The sequence below is a fragment of the Populus alba genome, chromosome 13, assembly GCF_005239225.2.
Source record: "Populus alba chromosome 13, ASM523922v2, whole genome shotgun sequence".
Taxonomy (NCBI): Eukaryota; Viridiplantae; Streptophyta; class Magnoliopsida; order Malpighiales; family Salicaceae; genus Populus; species Populus alba.
The window spans coordinates 9333919-9359524 of record NC_133296.1 but is presented as its reverse complement, the minus strand read 5'-3'; the positions used below and the strand labels follow the sequence as shown (position 1 = coordinate 9359524).

Below are 25606 nucleotides of genomic sequence, written 5' to 3'. Positions count from 1 at the left end.
TAAATAGTTCTTGAAAAGTTAACCCTAATGGACCCTTTATGTGGACTTATATGAGGTCCACTCAAAACTGGCCCAAAACCCTAAAATGAAAAGCCCATAACCCAAAAATGAAAAGCCCATAACTTAATCCAAACAAGCCTTGGATCCTAGCTTAAAACAAAGTATGAATTAAGCCCAAACAAGCCTTGGGCTGTAGCTAACAAAATAAAATAAAGCCCTTATCTCATGGCCCAAATAAGGTTGTATTGGACCCCTCTTCCACATGAATAAGATGTACTAGGACCTCCTCTTGATACTCCAATGGACCTTCCAATTCTGACTTGGTGGGTGTCCAAATCCATATCTTCATAAACCACCACATGCCATTTCAACCTGATTCCTTGGCCAGCTCTCATAGTCATCTTCTCCCGCATCTGCGTTTTCATGTTCAAAATCAGATCTAACATGACCGATCAGCCCCACTATTATGTTGCTTTATCGAATTCACCTCATCTTCAGATCCTTGTATGTCCAAGACAACAGCTCAAGTTGGATTGGATCGCAAAACATGTAATTTTGTGTCCTTGCTTCTTTGAATCTGCCAAAATTTGGTGTTTATCCTGGGCTGCTCTCCGCCTTTTACCTCAAAACTTGTCCAAATAGAGCGCATATCTACCCAAGGATTTGCAAGTACGAATTGTGGAAAACGAAGACACGAAATAATGGAAAACAATACTTGACTGTATATATTTGGACAAAACTAGCGGCGGTTGTACTCTAGATTTTGCCTTTCAACAACCAATGCACTGTTCACAAATTTGTTGCACATCCAATCTTTTTTCATAGATTCCAAGGTTTAGCCAATAGTGTTTTGCGGCAAATGCTCAATGCAATACATCCAAGGTTTTGCAACCCCAAAGTGACCCATTAAACCACCCCCATGTGATGTGCTTCACGAACAAGCAATTCATGCAAAGAACTAGCAGGAACACACAATCTATTCTCTTTGAACAAATAACCACTCCATCAAATAAAAAACTTACCAAAAAGAAACGAATGTCCAATGCATTATAAATCTCAGCAAAGTTCAAATTATCATTATCATACAATTCCTTCACCATATTCAAAACCTTCACCAATCTAGTATTCATGGTGTGTAAAAAAACATACCTGCGCCGCGAGAGTACATTAGCAACACACTAGTGCATTACGCAAATGATCAAGATGCTCAGTTAAGTTCTTGCTATATATCAAAATTTCATCAAAATACATAACCACAAACTTACCCATGAATGCACGCAACACATGATTCATTAAACGCATAAAACGTACTAGGTGCATTTGTAAGTCCAAACGGCATTACTAACCATTCATACAAACCATTTTTTTTTGGTAAGCTGACTTATGTACAAAGAATTAAATTGGCTACAATGATATGCTAGGGGTACAAAAACAACTTTAAGAGTCCATGTCCCTCCAAATCTTTGGATCCTTATGTTTTCATCAACATTCCATTCATATCTTAAATGTTGTTTTCCATTCATCACCTTCTTTCATTAATTTGATGGTACCCACTTTTCAAGTCAATTTTAGAGAAAATACAGGATCCATGTAACTCATCTAACATGTCATCAAGCCTAGGGATGGGATGTCTATACTTTACCGTTATGTTGTTGATGGCTCGGCAATCAACACACATCCTCCATGTTCCATCCTTCTTTGGCACAAGTAGCACGGGTACAGCACACGGGCTCATACTCTCACGAATGTAGCCCTTTTCCATCAGCTCATCAACTTGCCTTTGAAGCTCCTTCGTCTCCTCGGGATTGCTTCTATAAGCTGGTCGGTTAGGAATTGAAGCTCCGGGTACGAAATCAATCTGATGCTCTATCCCCCTCAATGGTGGTAATCCGCTAGGAGTATCGTCGGGGAACACATCATCAAATCCCTGCAACAAAGAAATAGCAACACCAGGCACAATATGATCAAGATCATTAGTATTAAAGTAAGCCTCTTTGTACACAAGTAAGATCATTGGCTTGTTAGTGAAAAATGCAGATCTGACCTCACCCTCTCTAGCATAAAAATTGGGTTGTTTCTTTAGTTTTTCCACACAATCATCATCACACTTCCTGACTTTCTTCACTCCTCTTGTCTTACCTCCACTCTAGGCCAGATTTGGGTGTTTTTGAGTTGCAATCGAATGGTTTGATTTGTTTGGAGTGTTGGCCGAATATTTACTTGTGTTTGGATGGGTGGTCGAATGGGGTGTTCCTCACCTTGATTTTCTCTCCCCATTGCCTCATGCTTACTTTTTAGCTTTATTTGATCATCATACACCTGTTTGGGTGTAAGAGGTACAAGAGTGATGGTTTTACCATCTCTTACAATGATATACCTATTTTTAACCCATCATGAATTGCCTTCCTATCATATTGCCATAGTCTCCCCAACAAGATGTGACTTGCTTGCATTGGTACCACGTCGCACAGAAATTCATCAACATATTTCCCAATCAAAAATGGAACCACAACCTGTTTAGTCACTTTCCCTTCACCACTATCATTCAGCCATTGCAATCTATATGGTTTAGCATGCTTAGCAGTACACAAATGTAGTTTACTAACAAGGGTGGCACTATAAACATTAACACAGCTTCCACTATCTATAATTAAACCACACACCTTGCTTTGTACATAACAACGCGTATGGAAGATGTTCTCCCTTTGTTCATTAGTATCATCTTCCTTGACCTGAACCTGAAGTGCTCGCCTTATAACCAAGGACTCCTCAACCGGTAATGCTAACTCATCCCCATCACTATCCTCCAATGGTGGCATGCCTTCACAATCAGAACTGTCACTTTCAGATTCCACATCACCATTATCTCTAATCATCATAATTCTCTTGTTTGGACACTCTGAAGCATAATGTCCATGTCCCTGACACCTGAAACATTTAACATCACGAGTATGTTTAGGTTGAGTTTCAGATTTACCTTTGGCATCAGTAGGGACATCAACTTTAGCCTTTGGTGGTTCAGTTCTAGAAGGGCCAAAGGATCTTGGCCGGACAGTACCCTCTCTCTTTAGATTCAGCTTCCAAGATGATGACGAACCCCAATTAAACGTTGGCCGAGCATGCCCCCTCCTAAGTTGTCTCTCCACCTTCGTCGCCATGTGAACCATGTCCTCTAGCTCCACATAGTGCTGTAGCTCAACCACATTAGCAATGTCCCGATTCAACCCATTAAGAAATCTAGGCATGGTGGCTTCTCTATCCTCAACAACATTATCCAGAATCATTGCTATCTCCATCTCTTTGTGATATTCATCTACTGTCTTATAACCTTGATTTAGACCTTGGAGCTTCAGATATAAGTCTCTATAATAGTGGTTTGGCACAAATCGTCTCCTCATTAAGACTTTCATCTCCCCCCAAGTCTGAACGGGTCACTCGCGATTCTGATCCCACCAAATCAACGCATACTCCGTAAACTCAATTATCACCAATTTCACCTTTTTCTGTTCAGAATAGCTATGACAATAAAAAATCCAATCTACCTTTTTCTCCCACTCCAAATAAGCCTCAGGATCGTTTTTACCTTGAAAGGTAGGAATTTTCAGTTTAATGGTGTCCAAGTCCCCATCCATATCTTCATAAGTGCTCATGCCATGGAAATTCACATTCCTCCTAGCCCTGTTCGGTCCAGACCTGATTCCTTGGCTAGCTGACGCAAAATCATAGTCATATTCACCCCCATCTGCGTTTTCATCAACAAAATCTTCGAAATCAAATCTGAAATTCCGTGCAGCCATATGAATAGTATTTCCCTGGCGATCAACCCCACTATTCTATTGCTTTATCGAATTCACCTCATCTTTCAGATCCTTGTATCTCCTAGACAACAACTCAAGTTGCTGGCCTATGGATCATAATTGGAAAGCTACGTCAGCGTTTTGTGTCACTGATTTGTTGTTTTCAGACATTCTTTGAATCTGTAAAATTTGGTTTGTAGCATAAATATATCCTCACACCTCTCGTGTTTCACACAAAACAAAAATCAAGGCTTTTCACTCTATTAAGCTCTCTACGCCTTTTACCTCACAACTTGCTTTCTTTTGGTTCTTTAGGAACTGAAATCAACAAATCAAAGTCAGTAGTTTTCGCGGCGCACTCTAATTATAATTTTCAGACTCAAAATCAAAAAAATATACTGAAAACAAAGCAAAACGAAACTACGATTATGATTTTGCGAGTAGCAATGCAAATTCGTGCGAATTGTGGATGAAACGAAGACACGAAATAAAACAAAAGCGAATATTAGCGAAAACAATTACTTGACTGTTTCTTTCTGTTTTTTTTTCTTTTTAATAAACTGATATGATTAGAGATAGTAACCAAATGAAATATAAATTTTTTTTTTTTTTTGCTTAGATGACGCAGACTTGAAGAACAAGAAGATGGACGCAAACACTGAAAAACTTAAGGGAACACTAAAGAAAAAAAAAAATAATAACAGAATGGTATGACCTTGTTTCAGAGCTTAGCTCTGATACCAACTGATATGAACCTCGTGATCATGTGGTCACGCAACCCACAATCAAGACTGAGATCTGATCCCGGAAAGCCGAAATAGGTCTGATAGGAGTGTGACGCAATGAAAACCTGCCCCAAGGCACCAACACTATTGGAATGACTATAATGATGCCACGAAGCTAGTTAAGCTTCAATAAGTCAGATTCAGTTCATTCAAGAACTGAAGAATGCAAGAATCACTCTCACACGTAAAAACTGAAAAATTCAGAATAATAATCATCAAAGCTGCCGAAATTTTGGCTTACATGGTTTAAATAGTTCCTGAAGAATTAACCCTAATGGACCCCTTATGTGGACTTTATATGAGGTCCACTCAAAACTAGCCCAAAACCTTAATCTGAGAAGCCCATAACTTAATCCAAATAAGCCTTGGATCCTAGCTTAAAACAAAGTATTAATTAAGCCCAAACAAGCCTTGGGTTTTGACACAAAAGTCCAATGCAATCATGGTTGGACAATATAGAAAGATCACGTTCTGAACTTCAATTTTACCTACATAAATCGTGTTTTCACATGCATTGGATGACTTAAAATTCGGGTTCAAATCCATCTACTGTTCTGACCGTAAACAACATCAATTCCTTCACTTGCATTATCAATCCAAATACAAGTATGCCCAAGTTGATTAAGGGCTTTTCCCATCTCCAAGTTCCAATTGTAGGCAAATAAGCACCCTTGAACCAATTTCAAATTGATTGCTAATTTTTAACTCCAAAGCAGCTTCAATCATTGCAATTTGATTCGTCATGGCCCGTTGTAGTTGTTTTGCTCTCGCTCTTGTCATTGGACCATCTGCACCCTCTTGCATATTAGATTCAACTTTACGAGATGGATTATAATTCACATCAGCATGTTGTTTCCGAGTTGTAGTAGGATTCTTTTGTTTCCTTTGCTGTCCTTACTCATGGCCCAAATAAGGTTGTATTGAACCCCTCTTGCACATGAATAAGATGTAACAGGGTCTCCTCTTGATACTCCAAAGGACCTTTCAATTCTGACTTGGTGGAAACCTTCAAAACCAATGCATTCAATGCGTCTTTCAATGTCTTTGTCTTGGACCGAGTCATCGGTCCATTTAGAACATGTAATGGGTCCTTGCTGGTGTTTCTGGGCTGGTCTGCATCATCTATGTATCAGTATCTGCAAGCCGAGTTACTAAGCTCGTTGCATGGGTTAAAGATGTATTGTGTTTTAAGTTATATATATATATATATATATATATATATATATATATATATATATATATATATATGAACAAAATATTGTTTTCTTCTAATAAAAGCCCCATACATTAAGCACATACAAAGAAAGGTTTATTAATATTTTATTTAAGAGGTATTGAGCAGATATATAAATTTAATGAGAATTTATTTATTTGAATAGATTAATGGAAGATGAATGATGAATGTCTTGCTTTATAGAACTTGAAAATTATTTTTCTATTTTAAACGCTTTGATTACTAGGGACTAGTAATAAGCTGGTTGGGGGGGTGTGATTAGTACTTAAAAGTGTATTTTTATTAAGGTTTTATATCATCATTTTGCACTTGAAATATCAATAACTCCTTAGCTAGAGCATGTTTTATAATAACATATCTAATAATATAAGATACCTTTAATTTATGGTAAATGTTCATTTTAAATGCAGGCCTATCACATAAATCAAGGGATTGATTGATGAGTTTAACTACAAAAATTGAGAAGACAAAGAGAGGGCTAAGCTTAGAAAAGAGATTGATACGGTTCAGCCCTGTGATACGACCCAAGTAAGGTCAGATTTGGATTTTGGCGTAAAAAGCGCAGCAGTCCAGGTTCACGGCAACAGTCATAATCCTCAATAACCGTTTTATGTGGACTCTCCAGACATGTTCTACTCTTTTGGGTTAAAAATTCAAGTCAATCTGAGTCTGGAAGGAACCGCAATACTGGTCAACGGAGGCTGTACGAATTTTGTTATTTTCTTCCATTTGACTTGTGGACTTTCTATTTGGTTAGGATTCTTTTCCTACAAGGATGTGGCAGCTGGTTTTGGGAATTTCCTAGTTCCACAAGGATCTTTAATGAGCTGCAATATAATCTAAAAGTGTGGCGGTGATTCATTAATGTTTCAGAATCCTTTTCTTATAAGGATTCCTTATTCATCCTAGCTCCACAAGGAAAGAAGGGCTGATGGTATTTAATGACAGATTAGTTTTTTTATTATTTTCTTTAATTTTTGGGCTTAATTAAAACTTTGTTTTGAGCTAGGATCCAAGGCTTGTTTGGATCAGGTTATGGGCTTTTCAGTTTAGGGTTTTGGGCCAGTTTTGAGGGGACCTCATATAAGTCCACATAAGGGGTCCATTAGGGTTAACTTTTCAAGAACTATTTAAACTCATGTAGGCCAAAATTTCAGCAGCTTTGATGATTGTTATTCTGAATTTTTCAGTTTTAACGTGTGAGAGTGATTCTTGCATTCTTCAGTTCTTGAACAAACTGAATCTGACTTTTTTTTTTTGGTAAGCTGACTTATGTATTAAAAGAAAATGATACAAAGAATATAATGGGCATACCCAAGATTTACAATGAGGACATAAATGAAAACCAACAAATGGCTACAGGATAGCCACATAACAAAACAGAAACTTAGACCAACTAGATATGTTAGGGGTACAAAAACAACCAGCTAAACATCAAATTAAGAGTCCATGTTATTGACCCTCCAAAGTCTTTGGATCCTTATGTTTTCATCTGTTTGTTGAACATTCCTCATCAAAACAAGCTTATCGCGAATGATACATTCGATTTGATCAAAAACCAAATTCGAAGCTTTAGACACATCTGCAAAGATCCTTGTGTTCCGCTCTTGCCAGATACAATACACTGTAGCTGCGAAACCCAGTTTACGAGAAAAGTTAATGAAACTTTTGCCATGCCAAGAGACAGTGGCCAATCGAATCCATTCGTCCAAGCTTTTTATCATTCTTGGAATGTCGCATATGTCACAAACATTCCACCATAATGCTTTCGTAAAGGAGCATTCAAAGAACAAGTGGTTGTGATCTTTATTATTGCGGAGACAGAGTGAGCACCTATTGGGACCATGAATACCAAACCGATGAAGTCTATCTTGTGTTGAGAGTTTCCGTTGGATAGCCACCCAAAGAAGAAATGCATGTCTTGGGATAACATTCTTGAACCACACGATGTCATGCCAATCAACCATTTGATGATGAATTCTTAGTTGTTCCCAAGCTACTTTGACTGAGAAACTCTGATTTGGCGAATCCAACCGAACAATCTCATCCTTTTGCCTCTTAGGAGTAGATGTGGAAGGAATAGCTTCTATAATGGGGTGCCAGCCAATAGCATGAGTGATAGGAATTCTCCATTCTAAGTTATTAATTAGCACGTTCACTCTCGCGTTGTGTTCCATACCTGAATCATAGATGATCCCAAGCCACTTAGCCCTAGTAGTGCTAATATCTGAACCTGACCAAAGAAAGGATCTCATAATTTGCTCAACATTTTTCACTACTTCCCCAAGTAATAGGAATAGAGATGCCCAATAGACCTGGATGGAGAATAAGATTGAGTTAATCAGTTGTACTCGCCCTGCGAAAGAGAGTGTTCTGCAGGTCCAATGTCGTACTTTAGCGGTAATTCGATCCACGATGTAAACACCCAAATGAAAAAATATATATTTAGAGAGAGAGAGAGAGAGAGATGATGATGAAAGCAGTTTCTGCTGCCGATTTCTGGATCAGCAGCGATGCAGTTTTCGCTGCTGATTTCTCAATCAACAGTGACGTAGAGCTGGGAGGGAGGGGTAAAACTGGTTTTAGATAAACCAAACAAGGATAAGGACACACCTAAACCAACCCCCAAACAACCCATTTCATTTGATGGGTAGTATAAATACAAAGAGGGGAGAGAGAATGACCCATCTTCTTCCTAAACCAGCAGCTGCATGCCATCCTTCCCTTCCCCTTTCACAATAGAAACGTGAATCAAACTAGTAGAGATTACCTTGTGAGCTTGTGAGGGAGAGATGAGACCTTGAGAGAGGAGTGGGCAGCTGCATAGAGGAGAGGAAAAAGAGAGCTGGAAAAAGTGAGAGGAAGAAGGAGGAGAACCAGCAGCTGAAGAGAAAAGAATAGTGTCAAACCATCCTCAAACTTAGTTAAATTCAGAAGGTATGGGTCATGAAACTCCCTTTCCTCTCCCCTTTAAGATCAAAAACGAAAATGAAGAAGAAAAACCCTAAGAAAAATTGATCTAAGACCTAAGCCAGCTATGAGGGAAACTGAAATTAACTAGGAGAACTAGCAAACATAAGTGAAATAAAGTCAATTTCAGAACATCTAACAATTATGGTAGAAGGCTAGCTTTAACTATGAGGTAGGCCAGCATGCATGTGTGTGTGTGTTCTGCTGAAATTTAATGCTTTCTGCTGTGATGATTGTTGCTGAAATCAATGTGTTCTGTTGTGATGTTGTTGCTGAAATTTAACGTTTTCTGCTGTGATGTTGCTGTTGAAATTAATGTGTTTTGCTGTGATGATTGTTGCTGAAATTTAATGTGTTCTGCTGTGATGTTGTTGCTGGAATTTTTGTTGAACTATGTGCTGAAATTGATGGTTCCGATTTGTGTGTTGCGCAGCGAAATTCTGTTTCGCTGCCGCAACCAAACCTCCTGCAGCGAATCGATATTCGCTGCCGATTTGTGTATTGCGCAGCAAAATTCTGTTTCGCTGCCGCAACGGAACCTCCTGCAGCGAATCGATATTCGTTGTCGATTTGTGTGTTGCGCGGCGAAATTCTGTTTCACTGCCGAGACTGAACCTCCTGCAGCGAATCGATATTCGCTGCCGATTTGTGTATTGCGCAGCGAAATTCTGTTTCATTGCCGCAACTGAACCTCCTGCAGCGAAATTCTGTTTCGCTGCCGCAACTGAACCTCCTGCAGCGAATTGATATTCGCTGTCGATTTGTGTGTTGCGCAGGGAAATTCTGTTTCGCTACCGAAACCTAACCTCCTGCAGCGAATCGATATTCGCTGCCGAATTGTGTGTTGTGCAGCGAAATTCTGTTTCGCTACCGCGACTGAACCTCCTACAGCGAATTGATATTCACTGCCGAATTGTGTGTTGTGCAGCGAAATTCTGGTTTGCTGCCGAAACTGAACTTCCTGCAGCGAATTGATATTCGCTGCCGAGTTGTGCGTTGTGCAGCGAAACTGGGGCACCAACAGCGATGCAACAGCGAAACAGGTGTCGCTGCCGAACTGGCAGCCCGCAGCGAACCAGTTCTCGCTGCCGAAGTGGGCAGCCCGCAGCGAACCAGTTCTCGCTGCCGATTCCTACAATAAGCCCCCTAGGCAGGAATGATTTAAATGTTAGTAACAATTTCATGATATAATGGTGTAAAATATGGAACACTTGAATGTGAACATATGAACTCTTGAAATAAGTGTGATGATGAATATGATTCAAAAATAAAATAAATACAACTGTGCTGATTTGTGACCATTGATGTCTTAGGTGGTGCGGTCGGGATTGGACCATCATCAAGACAGGAACGACCCACAGGTGGAGCAGGTAGGTGACTTGCACCTTTCTTTTTCTTACGTTGAATCTTGAAATATTTTAACTTGAGTACTATCATATTGTTAGAACCGATATTAGATTGTTGAACGCTTAAATGTTGATTAAAGATTGATTAAAGATTGATTAGCTTCGGCTAATGGCATCCGAATGGATGGCCGGGACAAAAGAGTGATTAGCTTCGGCTAATGGCATCCAAACGGATGGCCGGGACAAAGAATGCTTAGCTTTGGCTAATGACGTCCGAATGGATGGCCGGGATAAAGGATTGATTAGCTTCGGCTAATGGCATCCAAACGGATGGCCGGGACAAAGAATGATTAGCTTTGGCTAATGGCGTCCAAATGGATGGCCGGGATAAAAGAGTGACTTCGCTGCCGATTTTGGATCGGCAGCGACACAGTTTCCGCTGCCAATTCTGGATCGGCAGCGACCCAGTTTTCGCTGCCGATACAGAAATCAGCAGCAACGCAGATTCCGCTGCCGATTCTGGATCGGCAGCGACACAGATTCCGCTGCCGGCGACGTAGTTTCCGCTGCCGATTTTGGATCGGCAGCGACGCAGTCTTCGCTGCCAATATAGAAATCGGCAGCGACCCAGTTTTCGCTGCCAATTCCTTGACCATTATTATTATTATTAAGTATTTGCATTCTCTTAAATGTTTGTAGTGCTGCAGGGACTTCACACCAACGAGATGCCTAGGAAACCCGATACACGAGAACCTACTTTTGCAAGGAATTATGTAGATGTATTTTAAATCACAATGTATTTTGTATGGATCAATGTACTGAATGTATAACTTTTATTAGATCATTTTTGTTTAAAATTGTGATGACTATTAGTAGGATAAGATTGCAAACCCATGTCTATGTATATATTTTTAATATGAACTTCAAATCAAGCAACCTTAATATTACGCGTTTGTGTAAGTTTCACTTTGAAATGAAATGTTGATTGCATGGATTATATTTTGATGATGTGAGGATTTAGATCCATTGATTGCCAGCACCATGTGGATTGAATGCATATATATAAAAAAAAATAAAAAATTTACTGTGTTTTGGGCTTGGAAAGCCGGGTTGTTACACACGAGGCCCTTACAATTAACAGCCTTTAGTCTGGACGAGATAAAAGGCACTCCCAAATATTTCATAGGAAGCTCCCCCTCTCTAAACCCAAGAATACTGATAATCTGTTCCCTCTCAGCACCTAACGGACCGCTCAAGAAGATGTCACTTTTGTTTGGATTTGGATATAGACCTGATAGAACTTGAAACTCTGTGATTGCATTTTTGATCATACGAATTGAATGTACATCCCCTTTGCTGAATATCATCAAGTCGTCGGCAAAGAAAAGATGAGAAATTCTGTCCTTCTTGCATCTCCGGTGGAACTTGAAGTTTTGGTTGGCACTCGTACTGCAGAACATCCCTGACAGGATTTCCATGCATAGGACAAACAAATATGGAGATAATGGATCACCTTGTCTCAACCCTCTCCCCCCTTGGAAGTAACCTGCAAGTTCACCGTTGACGTTGATTGAGAATTGGCATGATGTAACACCAACCATGATCCAATCAATGATTGTTCTAGGGAATCCCATTTTTATTAACGTAGCATCAATGAAATCCCACCGAACTGAGTCATAAGCCTTCATCAGGTCTACTTTCATAGCACAACGAGCAGGACCCGTAGTTTTATGATAGCCTTTCATTAGTTCCTGAGACAAAAGAATATTGTCACTGATTCTCCGTCTAGAGATAAAAGCTGTCTGATACGGACCTACTAAGGATGGTAAAACAACTTTCATTCTCCCAGCTAGAATCTTCACAATGCATTTGTATACTGTATTGTAGCAAGATATAGGACGAAAATCTGTCAACCTCGTAGGATTAGCAACTTTAGGGATAAGGGAAATGGATGTGGCATTCATTTCTTTAAGCATTCTACGAGTCTGAAAGAAGGAGCTAACAACGTTGATTACATCTTCCCCCACTATGTGCCACATTCTTTTGAAGAAACCTGCGTTGAAGCCATCCGGACCAGAAGCTATGTTGTTTTTCAAACTAAACATAGCATGCTTAATCTCCTCTCTTGTTACATCTTGTGCTAGTACATGTTGTTGAGTTGAAGACAGTTTGTAATTAATTGCCGATTGCATCACTTCCTCGTTCAGGACCCTAGGCATCTGTTTCACTCCCAAGACATGCTGGAAGTATGCAATTACTTCTGAGTTGACTGCCTCGTGTCCTTCAGCGACTTCTCCATCCTCCCTTGTAACCGAGAGAAGCTTATTTCTATTCTGTCTACCATTTACTGATTTGTGAAAGTAGCTAGTATTCTGATCCCCCAAGCTAAGTCATTGTATCCTTGCCTTTTGTTTGAAAAAACTCTCTTCCGCCCTGACAGTAGAAGCATAGTTACGAACAACATCTCTTTCTCGCATACGCAAAGTTGGATTCTCAGGCGCTGTATGCAGAGCTTGTTGAGCCTTATTCATGTGATCTTTTGCATCTTTGACTATCGGAAATATTGGAGAAGTGAGTCTTATTGAAATGTTTAAGTTCCTGCTTTAGCTTCCTTAGTTTGCAACACAGTTGATACATTGGACAACCTCCCGAATGCTGATCCCATACTTTCTTCACCAAGGGCATGAACTCGTCATGATCCATCCACATATCGAAGAATCTGAATGGTTTCTTTATGTTCTGAACATTGCCAGTGACTTTTACCACCATGGGAGAATGATCTGACATACCAGCAGGCAAGAATCTCGCTTCCGACAATGGGAAGTGCATATTCCACTTCTCATTCACAAGCACTCTATCTAGTTTCCGCATAATCATATTCTCAGGACATTGGTTCGTCCAAGTATAATGCATACCTGAATACGGAAGATCATCCACTTTCGCTTCATGTATACATGTTTCCAATCTGTCCATATGACCAGCCCACGTAGAAGACCCTCCTAACCTCTTTGACTGGTTGCGGATAGCATTAAAGTCGCCCATAAGAATCCATGGGGTTGACTCCCATCCATCACTACGACTCACAATATCAGACCATAAAGCCTCACGTAAGGATGCATTATTGTCTCCGTAAATGATTGAAGTATTAAAACAGATATTGGTAGCTAATATCATGACAGAAACATGGATAGCCTGGTCTGACATTCCCAGAACATCCACCTTCACCAAATCAGCATTCCAACAAACCCAAATACGACCACGACAAGAGAAGTCATAATTATACAAGAATGACCAATTACGCAGAAGAAGTTGCGAAACATTATCTTTATTCCTGTCTCTAACCCGAGTTTCAACCAAACCAAAAAACACCATCCTCTCTTGATGGATGAGCTGACGCAGTTCTGAATGCTTTATGGGATCATTCAAACCTCTAACATTCCAACATCCAATAATCATAGGTAAATAGAGAGGAGTACCAAACAACAACACACTGATTACCTTGACTTGCCCCCCCTCGAGGAGCCAGATTTCTTACTCTTCTTTGAAAAGCCTGGAGAACCCGTTTTCTTTTTCTCTAGAGAGTCTCTAGCCTTGCTAGCTAAAGTGGAGGAGCTACTGTCACACGACCATCAGTTATCGCGGGGGGAGCAAAATGCAAGTTACGGACTGGATTTATATCAAGGGACATCCTACCCTTATTGTCATCAACATCAGAACCCTTCAAAGCATTTAAAAAATTCAATTTGGGGCTAAGGTTTAGCTGTTCTTGTTGCTGAGATCCAACCTTCAACTTATCAACTTTAGAACTCAACATGTCGTGACTAATTAGCATATCATGGAGCTCTAATTGTAAGGTATGTCCAGATTTAACTGCATTTTGTTGTTCAATGTCAGAGTTAACAATTGAAACGGATTCAATAGCAGAACACAAAGACATTATGGTACAGAATTGCGAGTCCCGTATCTGGTGCACTTTGATTGGAACAACGATTCGTTCAGTCAAGATGTATAGCAGGTTTAGACAAACAACATACTAAAAAATGGTGACGATCCAACGGTGAACAAAGGAGATCGAGCTTCGACAACACCACTCTCTAACCAGCAAGCAAATGAACTTCCAAATGAGTTGTATTCAATTTTGCGTTTGAGATACTAACCTCATTGATTGGAATGAAGACCCGTCCATTCAATGTGTAGAACAGGTTGGAACGAGCAACATTCACCAGCACGCCCTTATCTCACAGAATTACGAGGCCATTATCTCACAGTTCATTGATTGGAACGACGATCCCTTCGGTCAAGATGTAGAGCATGTTCCGATGGGAAACATGCTTAAATTTGGTGACGATCCAATGGTGAACCAAAGAGATCAGGGACACTTCAGATTAGAGAGAGAGAGAGAGAGAGAGCGGAATCCCCTTATTCCGCAGAAACACTACTCTTAGTGAACCCTAGGTAAAACACCTTGGAATCTATTGAAACTTCATATTTTGAGTACTGGATATGCAATCGCACCACGTATTAAATTTGGGATTATTTTGATATCCGTTTCTGGAGGTTTTAATTCTGCCACAAACTGATCATACAAGGGGTTTGGGTACCTAGACATAAAAGAACGACCTATAAATTGATTTTTGGTGTTTTAATAGTATTATATTACTAAATATTGAATTTAAGGTCATTTCGAGATCGTTTGGTTTGGGTTTCAATTCTGTTACGTAAAAATTGTGTAATAGGATAGATTTGCATCAAGTTTAAGAGCATGATCTATACTGTTTAGATTTGTCTGAATCTTTTTATTTCTCTTATATTTGGGTTATCTAGGAGTCAAGTAATTGTTTTCGCTAATATTCGCTTTTGTTTTATTTCGTGTCTTCGTTTCGTCCACAATTCGCACGAATTTGCATTGCTACTCGCAAAATCGTAATCATAGTTTCGTTTTGCTTTGTTTTCAGTATATTTTTTTTTTATTCTTGAGTCTGAAAATTATAATTAGAGTGTGCCTAAAATTAAATCCATGTTCTGTCATGAGAAGAAGAGAATGAACTAAAATAGTACAGAACTGATTGAAGGCTTATTTATAGCTTTCCATGCAGCCCCTTAATCCTAGAAACAAAAGGAAAAGGTAGCCACCATGTTGTTTCCAAGTTGTAGTAGGATTCTTTTGTTTCCTTTGCTGTCCTCATCTCATGGCCCAAATAAGGTTGTATTGGACCCCTCTTGCACATGGATAAGATGTACTAGGATCTCCTCTTGATACTCCAATGGACCTTCCAATTCTAACTTGGTGGAAACCTTCAAAACCAGTGCATTCAATGCGTCTTTCAATGTCCTTGTCTTGGACCGAGTCATTGGTCCATTAGGAACATGTAATGGGTCCTTGCTGGTGTTTCTGGGCTGGTCCGCATCACCTTGGGTCCTAGCTGAAAACAAAGTATTAATTAAGCACAAACAAGCCTTGGGTTGTAGCTATCAAAATAAAAATAAAGCCCCTAATATTAAATCCTTGTTCTGCCATAAGAAGAAGAGAATGAAGTAAAATATTATAGAACTGATTCAAGGCTTATTTATAGCCTTCCATGCAGCCCCTTAATCCTATAAACAAAAGGAAAAGGTAGCCACCCATGTTGTTTCCAAGTTGTAGTAGGATTCTTTTGTTTCCTTTGTTGTCCTCACTTTATGGCACAAATAAGGTTGTATTAGACCCCTCTTGCACATGGATAAGATGTACTAGGGTCTCCTCTTGATACTCCAATGGACCTTTCAATTCTGACTTGGTGGAAACCTTCAAAACCAATGCATTCAATGCCTCTTTCAATGTCTTTATCTTGGACTGAGTTATTGGACTTTTTGGAACATGTAATGGGTCTTTGTTGGTGTTCCTGGGCTGGTCCACATCAACTTCATATAAGTCCACCTAAGGGGGTTCCATTAGGATTTATTTAATTAAGTCTAGAGTGAGTATAAATAAAGGCATAACTAGACATATAAGTTAGACAATTTAGATTAATAAAACTTCTTGTTTGCCACACTTTGTGTGTGTATGTTGGTGAGATAATCTCCCTTCCGTGGTTCTCTAAAGAACTAAAAAATGACTTATCGAAGAACAACTGTCTTCGTGGCGTCATCCTTATACTTCTCATTCACGAATCAATACTTGTTAGGTGGGGGTTTTCCGTTTCCAATAATGTTGGTGCCTAGGTACATGTTGTCTTTGTGTCGCACTCCTATCAAACCTGATTTACTTGACTTTTCGGGAATTGGTGTCTTTGTGTGTGGGTTGCGTGACCACGTGATCATGAGGTTCGTATCAAAAAGTCAGCAATTTATTCTCCTAATTATGTTAGGAAGTTGATCAAATCTTGTTCCTAAAAAGGGGATGAGTATTTAATGCTTTTCCTAACCTAGTAAGGAAAGTAATTAAATCAGCAACATAGGAGGAATTTGGGACTTCTTAAGGGTGACAAATCTCATTCTAGCATATATTTAAGATGATAATTTTTGGATTTTTATTATTTTCTTTTTAAACTTTGGGTTATTGTTACTTATTTGGGTCAATTGTAAGTTGCCCTCATATAAATCCACTAAAGGGAGTCCATTAGAGTTTATTTAAGTCTAAAGTCAGCATAAAATAAAGGCATAACCAGACATGTAAGTTAGACAATTCATATTAATAAAACTTCTTGTTTGCCACACTTTGTGTATGTGTGTTCATGAGATAATCTCCCTTCCATGGTTCTCTAAAGAACTGAAAAATGACTTATCGAAGAATAACTAGCTTTACTTATCGAAGAATAACTATCTTTGTGGCATCATCCTTATACTTCTCGTTCACGAATCAATATTCGTTGGTGGGGGTCTCAGTTTCCAATAGTGCTGGTGTCTAGGTACAAGTTATCTTTGTGTCACACTCCTATCAAACATGATTTACTTGGCTTTCCAGGAATTGTTGTCTTTGCGTGTGGGTTTTGTGACCATGTGATCACAAAATCTGACCTTGCTTGGGTCGTATCACAAGGCTAACCCGTATCATTTCCTCCCTTTTTCAAGAAGATTCACCCTCGAATCTTGAATAGGTATAAGGACTTCATTAGCCTCTTGTTTAAGCCTTCAGAATTCCCTTATTGCTAACACCTTTCTCCAACAAAATTATATGGAAATAGTGATTTATAAGAATTTTAGATAAGCATGCCGCATGAACCACATGCGTACATACTTTTGAATGATAACAACAACGACTCTCCTTCGTCTTTCATTTTTTTGGCATTGTACCTCCTTTTCCATGAAGCTTGAAGATCAAAGAATAACCTTCTACACTTTATCAACTTGTTCTAAAACCCTAAAACCATTGCTTAGTTTTCTGCAACCTTGAGCTACAATCCTCTTTCATTCCCTCTCACTTGTTGAACACATGACACAAATAGAAAAAATAGAAGAAGACGAAGACAACAAGAATAGAGTTTACGACAGGAAGAACACTGATTTAGACTCGAAATTACAAATTTGACTTTTGTTTAGACCAGAAGTGATCGAAAACAAAAAAAAAAATGTGAAAGTGATGAAAATGAGTCAAACAACAGCCAAATATCCCAAATATGATATGATAATATACTAGCAGGAATAAAATCAACATAAACAAAACAAGTTTTAAAAGATAACACAAAACAGATCTCTTATAGCAAAACAAAACCTGGTTATGGAACCTAAAGAAAATGCTATCCAAATGACCTTAATATATAAACAAAAAATCTTAGCTTATAGCTCTATTATGTCTGCCAAACCCCTTGTAAGATCAGTTTGCGGCATGATTGAACCTCAAATTAAAACCTCAAGAAACAAATATCCAAATATGCCTAAATTTAATATGTGGTGCGATCTCACCCCAATACATTTAATTTGAAGTTTCAATTGATTGTAAGATGGTTTGCTTATGGTTCACAAATAGTAGTGTTTTTGTGGCAGAATTGAACCTCAAATTAAAATCTCAAGCAAATGATATCAAAATAAGCCCAGATTTTATATATGTTGTGATCTCACCCCCAATAGATAGAATTTGAAAGCCAAATAAATCAAGTTTGATTGGAATGTGACACAAAAATAACTTGTATTTAGGCGCCAACACAATTGGAAATGAAAACCCCTATCCAACGAATATTAATTCATGAATGGGAAGTATAAGGATGATGCCATGAAATTAGTTGTTTTTCAATAATTCGTTGTCAGTTCTTTAGAGAACCAAGAGAGATTATCTCACCAACACACAACATGATGCGAACCTCGTGATCACGTGGTCATGCAACCCACAATCAAGATCTGATCCCGGAAAGCCGAAATAGGTCTGATATGAGTGCGACACAATGGAAACCTGCCCCAAGGCACCAACACTATTGGAATGAGTAGAATGACGCCACGAAGCCAGTTAATCTTCGATAAGTCAGATTCAGTTCGTTCAAGAACTGAAGAATGCAAGAATCACTCTCACACGTTAAAACTGAAAAATTCAGAATAATAATCATCAAAGCTGCCGAAATTTTGGCCTCCATGAGTTTAAATAGTTCTTGAAAAGTTAACCCTAATGGACCCTTTATGTGGACTTATATGAGGTCCACTCAAAACTAGCCCAAAACCCTAAAATGAAAAGCCCATAACCCAAAAATGAAAAGCCCATAACTTAATCCAAACAAGCCTTGGATCCTAGCTTAAAACAAAGTATGAATTAAGCCCAAACAAGCCTTGGGCTGTAGCTAACAAAATAAAATAAGGTTGTATTGGACCCCTCTTCCACATGGATAAGATGTACTAGGACCTCCTCTTGATACTCCAATGGACCTTCCAATTCTGACTTGGTGGAAACCTTCAAAACCAATGCATTCAATGCGTCTTTTAATGTCTTTGTCTTGGACCGAGTCATTGGTCCATTTGGAACATGTAATGGGTCCTTGCTGGTGTTTTTGGGCTGGTCCGCATCATCCCCTCTCTCCTCGAAAGGATTCGACCTCGAATCAAAATCTGTGTCAAACAAAGTAAGATCAGCAACATTAAAGGTAGCACTAACACTATACTCACCTGGAAGGTCGATTTTGTATGCGTTGTCATTGATTCTCTCTAAAACCTGAAAAGGACCATCACCACGAGGCTGTAATTTTGATTTCCTTTGGTTAGGAAATCGTTCCTTACGCATGTGCACCCATACCCAATCACCGGGTTGGAAAACAACCAGTTTACGTCCCTTATTTGCTTTAGAAGCGTAAAGTCTGTTCTTTTTCTCTATTTGTAGTCGAACTCCCTCATGGAGTTCTCTCACCATCTTTGCCTTCTTTTCACCATCTAAACTTACCCTTTCTTCAAAAGGTAAAGGAATTAAGTCCATAGGAGTTAGTGGATTAAAACCATAAACAATTTCAAAAGGAGAAAAAGTAGTAGTTGAATGCACAGTTCTATTATAAGCAAACTCAACAAAAGGCAAACATTCTTCCCAACTTTTCAAATTCTTTTGAATTACAGCACGTAAAAGTTGGGATAATGTTCTATTCACTACCTCAGTTTGTCCATCTGTTTGAGGATGGCATGTTGTCGAAAATAAGAGTTTAGTTCCCAACTTTCCCCATAAGGTCTTCCAAAAGTAACTAAGGAACTTAACATCACGATCTGACACTATACTCTTAGGAATGCCATGCAAACGTACAATCTCTCTAAAGAACAAGTCTGCGATATGAGATGCATCATCTGTTTTATGGCATGCAATGAAATGCGCCATTTTAGAAAACCTATCTACCACAACAAAGATAGAGTCTCTACCTTTCTTTGACCTAGGTAAACCTAAAACAAAGTCCATAGAGATATCTACCCAAGGTTCAGTAGGCACAGGTAGTGGTGTATATAGTCCATGCGGTTGTACTCTAGATTTTGCCTTTCTACAAGCAATGCACTGTTCACAAATTCGTTGCACATCTCTTTTCATCTTTGGCCAATAGAAATGCTCATGCAATACATCTAAGGTTTTCGCAACCCCAAAGTGACCCATTAAACCACCCCCATGTGCTTCACGAACAAACAATTCACGCAAAGAACTAGCAGAAACACACAATCTATTCTCTTTGAACAAATAACCATCCATCAAATAAAACTTACCGAAAGCCGAATGTCCACATGCATTATAAATCTCAGCAAAGTCAGAATCATTATCATACAATTCCTTCACATATTCAAAACCTAACAATCTAGTATTCATGGTGTGTAAAAGAACATACCTGCGCGAGAGTGCATCAGCTACGATGTTCTCTTTCCCTTGCTTATACTTGATTACGTAAGGAAAAGTTTCAATGAATTCAACCCATTTTGCATGCCTCCTATTCAACTTACCTTGTCCTTTCAGATGTTTCAAGGACTCATGATCCGAATGGATTACGAACTCTTTTGGCCACAAGTAATGCTGCCATGTCTCAAGTGCTCTTACCAAAGCATAGAGTTCTTTGTCGTAAGTGGGATAGTTCAAGGTCGCTCCACTTAACTTCTCACTGAAATACGCAATAGGTCTCTGATCCTGCATCAAAACAGCACCTATTCCTATTCCAGACGCATCACATTCTATTTCAAATGCTTTTGTAAAGTCAGGTAAAGCCAAAACAGGTGCAGAACATAATTTGTCTTTCAAAAAAACAAAAGCCAACTCTTGTTCCTCCCCCCATCTAAACCCAACTGACTTTTTAACAACTTCATTCAAGGGCGCAGCTATTGTGCTGAAATCTTTCACAAAACGCCTGTAAAAACTAGCTAACCCATGAAAACTCCTTACCTCACTTACCGATTTGGGTGTAGGCCATTCCCGGATGGCCTTAACTTTCTCCTCATCCATCTCGATACCCTGTGCAGTTACAACATAGCCAAGAAACACAATTTTCTCCATGCAAAAGGCACACTTTTTAAGATTAGCATACAATTTCTCACTACGCAACACACTAAGTACATTACGCAAATGATCAAGATGCTTAGTTAAGTTCTTGCTATATATCAAAATGTCATCAAAATACACAACCACAAACTTACCTATGAATGCACGCAACACATGATTCATTAAACGCATAAATGTACTAGGTGCATTTGTAAGTCCAAACGGCATTACTAACCATTCATACAAACCATGCTTAGTCTTAAATGTTGTTTTCCATTCATCACCTTCTTTCATCCTAATTTGATGGTACCCACTTTTCAAGTCAATTTTAGAGAAAATACAGGATCCATGTAACTCATCTAACATGTCATCAAGCCTAGGGATGGGATGTCTATACTTTACCATTATGTTGTTGATGGCTCGGCAATCAACACACATCCTCCATGTTCCATCCTTCTTTGGCACAAGTAGCACGGGTACAGCACACGGGCTCATACTCTCACGAATGTAGCCCTTTTCCATCAGCTCATCAACTTGCCTTTGAAGCTCCTTCGTCTCCTCGGGATTGCTTCTATAAGCTGGTCGGTTAGGAATTGAAGCTCCGGGTACGAAATCAATCTGATGCTCTATCCCCCTCAATGGTGGTAATCCGCTAGGAGTATCGTCGGGGAACACATCATCAAATCCCTGCAACAAAGAAATAGCAACACTAGGCACAATATGATCAAGATCATTAGTATTAAAGTAAGCCTCTTTGTACACAAGTAAGATCATTGGCTTGTTAGTGAAAAATGCAGATCTGACCTCACCCTCTCTAGCATAAAAAATTGGGTTGTTTCTTTTAGTTTTTCCACACAATTCTCATCACACTTGCTGACTTTCTTCACTCCTCTTGTCTTACCTCCACTCTCGGCCAGATTTGGGTGTTTTTGAGTTGTGGTCGAATGGTTTGATTTGTTTGGAGTGTTGGCCGAATATTTGCTTGTGTTTGGATGGGTGGCCGAATGGGTTGTAGTGGTTTGGGTTCTAGCCGAATCTGATGGTCTTCTCTCCCCTTTTTCCTCACCTTGATTTTCTCTCCCCATCGCCTCATGCTCACTTTTTAGCTTTATTTGATCATCATACACCTGTTTGGGTGTAAGAGGTACAAGAGTGATGGTTTTACCATCTTTTACAATGGTATACCTATTTTTAACCCCATCATGAATTGCCTTCCTATCATATTGCCATGGTCTCCCCAACAAGATGTGACTTGCCTGCATTGGTACCACGTCGCACAGAACTTCATCAACATATTTCCCAATCGAAAATGGAACCACAACCTGTTTAGTCACTTTCACTTCACCACTATCATTCAGCCATTGCAATCTATATGGTTTAGCATGCTTAGCAGTATACAAATTCAGTTTACTAACAAGGGTGGCACTGCAAACATTAACACAGCTTCCACTATCTATAATTAAACCACACACCTTTCTTTGTACGTAACAACGCGTATGGAAGATGTTCTCCCTTTGTTCATTAGTATCATCTTCTTTGACCTGAACTTGAAGTGTTCGCCTTATAACCAAGGACTCCTCAACCGGTAATGCTAACTCATCCCCATCACTATCCTCCAATGGTGGCATGCCTTCACAATCAGAACTGTCACTTTCAGATTCCACATCACCATTATCTCTAATCATCATGATTCTCTTGTTTGGACAGTCTGAAGCATAATGTCCATGTCCCTAACACCTGAAACATTTAACATCACGAGTACGTTTAGGTTGAGTTTCAGATTTACCTTTGGCATCAGTAGGGACATCAACTTTAGCCTTTGGTGGTTCAGTTCTAGAAGAACCAAAGGATCTTGGGCGGACAATGCCCTCTCTCTTTAGATTCGGCTTCCAAGATGATGATGAACCCGAATTAAACGCTGGCCGAGCATGCCCCCTCCTAAGTTGTCTCTCAACCTTCGTCGCCATGTGAACCATGTCCTCTAGCTCCACATAGTGCTGTAGCTCAACCACATTAGCAATGTCCCGATTCAACCCATTAAGAAATCTAGCCATGGTGGCTTCTCTATCCTCAACAACATTAGCCCGAATCATTGCTATCTCCATCTCTTTGTGATATTCATCTACTGTCTTATAACCTTGATTCAGACCTTGGAGCTTCAGATATAAGTCTCTATAATAGTGGTTTGGCACAAATCGTCTCCTCATTAAGACTTTCATCTCCCCCCAATTCTGAACGGGTCGCTCGCCATTCCTCCTCCTACTGATCACAATCTGATCCCACCAAATCAACGCATACTCCGTAAACTCAATTATCACCAATTTCACCTTTTTCTGTTCAGAATAGCTATGGCAATCAAAAATCCAATCTACCTTTTTCTCCCACTCCAAATAAGCCTCGGGATCGTTTTTACCTTGAAAGGTAGGAATTTTCAGTTTAATGGTGTCCAAGTCCCCATCCATATCTTCATAAGTGCTCATGCCACGGAAATTCACATTCCTCCTAGCCCTATTCGGTCCAGACCTGATTCCTTGGCCAGCTGATGCACAATCATAGTCATCTTCTCCCACATCTGCGTTTTCATCAACAAACTCTTCAAAATCAGATCTAACATTCCGTGCAGCCATACAGACCGTATTTCCCCGTCGATCAGCCCCACTATTCTGTTGCTTTATCGAATTCACCTCATCTTTTAGATCCTTGTATGTCCTAGACAACAGCTCAAGTTGCTGGCCTATGGATCGCAATTGAAAAGCTACGTCAACGTTTTGTGTCGCTGATTCGTTGTTTTCAGACATTCTTTGAATCTGCAAAATTTGGTCAGTAGCACAAATATATCCTCACACCTCTCGTGTATCACACAAACAAAAAATGAAGGCTTTTCACTCTATTAAGCTCTCTACGCCTTTTACCTCACAACTTGCTTTCTTTTGGTTCTTTAGGAACTGAAATCAACAAATCAAAGTCAATAGCCTTCGCAGCGCACTCTAAATATAATTTTCAAACTCAAGAATCAATAAATATACTGAAAACAAAGCAAAACAAAACTAGGATTATGATTTTGCGAGTAGCAATGCAAATTCGTACGAATTGTGGACGAAACGAAGACACGAAATAAAACAGAAGCGAATGTTAAGAAAACAATTACTTGACTCCTAGATAATCCAAATATAGCAGAAACAAAAATATTTGGACAAAACTAAACAGCAAAGATCATGTTTTGAAACTCGAGGCAAATCTAACCTATTACGCAATTTTACATAACAGAATTGAAACCCAGACCAAACGATCTCGAAATGACCTCAAATTCAATATTTAGTATTGCAATACTATGAAAACACCAAAAATCAATTTATAGGTCGCTCTATAATGTCTAGGTACCCAAACCCCTTGTATGATCAGTTTGCGGCAGAATTGAACCTCCAATTAAAACCTCCAGAAACCGATATCAAAATAATCCCAAATTTAATATGTGATGCAATCGCATACCCAATACTCAGAATATGAAGTTTCAATAGATTCCAAGGTGTTTTACCTAGGGTTCACTAAGAGTAGTGTTTTGCGGCAGAATTGAAACTCGAATTAAAACCTCAAGCAAATAATATCATAATAAGCCCAAATTTGATATATCATGCGATCCCACCCCCAATAGACTGAATATGAAGTTTAAATTGATTCCGAGGTGGTTTGCTTATGGTTCACCAAGATTTGTGTTTCTGCGGCAAAAATTGAATGATCCTTCAAATTTCAACTAATCACTCTTTTCTCTATTTCTTTCTGATTTTTTTTTTCTTTTTAACAAACTGATATGATTAGAGGCAGTAACAAGATGAAATATAAACTTTTTTTTTTTGCTTAGATGACATAGACACGAAGAACAAGAAGATGGATGCAAACACTAAAAAACTTAAGGGACACAAAAAAAAAAAACGAAAATAACAGAATGATATGACCTTGTTTCGGAGCCTAGCTCTGATACCAACTGATGCGAACCTCGTGATCACGTGGTCACGCAACCCACAATCAAGATTGAGATCTGATCCCGGAAAGCCGAAATAGGTCTGATATGAGTGCGACACAATGGAAACCTGCCCCAAGGCACCAACACTATTGGAATGAGTAGAATGACGCCACGAAGCCAGTTAATCTTCGATAAGTCAGATTCTTTTTTTTTTGGTAAGCTGACTTATATATTAAAAGAAAATGATACAAAGAATATAATGGGCATACCCAAGATTTACAATGTGAACAGAAACGAAAACCAACAAATGGCTACAGGCTAGCCACATAACAAAACAAAAACTTAGACCAACTAGATATGCTAGGGGTACAAAAACAACCAGCTAAACATCAAATTAAGAGTCCATGTTATTGACCCTCCAAAGTCTTTGGATCCTTATGTTTTCATCTGTTCGTTGAACATTCCTCATCAAAACAAGCTTATCGCGAATGATACATTCGATTTGATCAAAAACCAAATTCGAAGCTTTAGACACATCTGCAAAGATCCTTGCATTTCGTTCTTGCCAGATACAATACACTGTAGCTGCGAAACCCAGTTTACGAGAAAAGTTGACGAAACT

At 39.1% G+C, this 25606-nt stretch overlaps 1 pseudogene; it reads right to left on the bottom strand.

Moving 5' to 3' along the window:
- Positions 1 to 23485, bottom strand: part of LOC140954401 (uncharacterized) — a 29335-nt pseudogene extending 5850 nt beyond the window's left edge.
- Between the last annotated feature and the right edge of the window lie 2121 nt (positions 23486 to 25606).